The following is a 2,165-nucleotide window of genomic DNA, read 5'->3' as shown; positions in this document are numbered from 1 at the left end:
TGAATTGCAAGTAAAAACTAATATAATCTAACAACTTCAGTCTGTTACAAGTGTGTGCGTGTAGTGTACGATTCGCAATAGTCCTAAGACACGCTCCCTGGTTTACGCACCAAGTCGGCGGGGGTTAACTGTTGCTCGAAAGAGAACTCGGCTCGATCTTGCCACGTCTCGCTTCGCTATTTGACTTGAAACTGCCCGCGTCTCGCGCCGCGATTTGATTTGAAAATTTCCCATGAGGAGAAAAATGTTGGCCCTTTTATATGCGGCTGAACTAGGAAATTTGGTAGTGGGGACTGGGCCCACGTGACTCGATCATACCGCGGATGATACAATGAATCGGGGACGCGTGACCCTTCTTGAACTCGCGTCTATACGGCGAATTGAATATTCTATTTTTTAATGAAAGAACCGTGTTCATCGCCGACGTTATCTAGCGTATTCCCTCAAGAAGGAAAGGAAAACGTCGGGAGAAGATCTCCGTACGTAAAACCTCCAATATGTAATCAAGTTTACCTACTTGTGCGCTCACGAGACAATTTTATACATAACAAAATAGGGGGACAGGTTCGAAAACTCGTGAGAAATAACGATGTGATTAGTAAAACTTGACAATTTACAATCTCCCGATAATCTCAACAACGCCCGGCGACAAACGAAGATATTTATTTGTATGAGACGTGTGGACGGGGAAAGTGTTAAAAATCACACGAGACTCCGTTGGTAATACAAAACGACAGAAACGACGTAGGATAACATTAAGAGGAATAATTTATTAACAATATCATACAGCAATTTCCCACGACTTATAACAATAGCAGTGACAATTACGGCAATAATAACGAGAAAACTCAACAATGACAACAACTATGGCATGCACAAGTTTGCAAGGTGATGGTGCTCCTTCGAATGCTTCGACCTTTCCCGTCAGCTTTCCCACCCTTCCCAGTCTATTTCTTCTCTCTCTCTCTCTCTCTCCCCCCCTCTCTCTCTCTCTCTCTCGAACGTTCTAAAATAAAAAATTTGTCGCGAAATAAATGTGAGACCTGTTACGAGCCGAGGGCTAAGGGCAGTTGTGCGTGACCGAGGATTCGTTTGTTAGTAGAATGTGTGTAATTATTGAATCATAGATGAGCCGCCGTTTATTTCACCGGCGGGTGCTACGATTCAGAGGTTAGGAACTACTCGTAGATGGGCCGTCGTTTATTTCACCGACGGGTGCTACGAGTTAGAATAAGGATTAGCTCGTAGATGAGCCGTCGTTTATTTCACCGACGCGACGGGTGCTACGAGCCGGAGGTTAGGAGCTACTCGTAGATGGGCCGTCGTTTATTTCACCGACGGGTGCTACGAGCCGGAATAAGAATTAAGGAATGAAGAATATTTTAGCCTCGTAACTCTTTAAATTAGTGTACCTCGAGCGGCAAAGGTACACCGTGGTGGATATGATCCACCAGCTACCGGACGAAATGGACTTTGGATTGAAATGAATTTTACTCTAGGTTAAATATAAAATGACAAAGTATATTACAGAAAGAAAACTGTTACAATTGTAGATGTGCAATCGCGGTACCTAAGTCCGGTGCTCTCGGTTTTGACGCACTGAGAAATGCGGGGGTTCGTACAGCCTGACAGTTTTAACGAGAACGATACGTAGTCTATAGCCTGCCGACTTTGGTTGCGTACTGCCCACTGAGGGGTTTTTTTTTGATGGTGTGTTGTGGTGAGGTCTTTTACCGTGCCTGAAGACTGTGGCCTTCTTACCGGCTTGTTTGCTGTCGCTTAATTTTGGTGTTACCTATATGAAGTTTCTAAAACAAATAGTGATTATTGGGTGGGGAAAAAATTTTCAAAGAAAACCCCGTCTTTGTAGGTTTGCTGCAAACCTCGTGAGTTGGGTCAGTGTGGGATCGAGGTGAGGGGAGGTTGGCTGGTGGTGGGTGGTTTATTGTAGGTTTGACGTGTCCAGTGGGAACTTTCTTTGTTTCCTGTGTCTCGAAAAAGTGGGTTGTCGTGATTTTGGACTTCGTAGTTGGCGATAATTTTGCGTAGGAAGGGGAAAATGAGTTCTATATTGGTTTCAGTGTGTAGGTTGTGTGTGTGATATCTGGAGGGTTTCCTTGTGATTGTTTTTAGTATTTTGTTTTGTAGGGTTTGGATCTTTTTTA

This window comes from Augochlora pura, chromosome 11, assembly GCF_028453695.1.
Source record: "Augochlora pura isolate Apur16 chromosome 11, APUR_v2.2.1, whole genome shotgun sequence".
Taxonomy (NCBI): Eukaryota; Metazoa; Arthropoda; class Insecta; order Hymenoptera; family Halictidae; genus Augochlora; species Augochlora pura.
The sequence above is the reverse complement of the archived record's forward strand: the minus strand, read 5'-3'. Positions refer to the sequence as shown.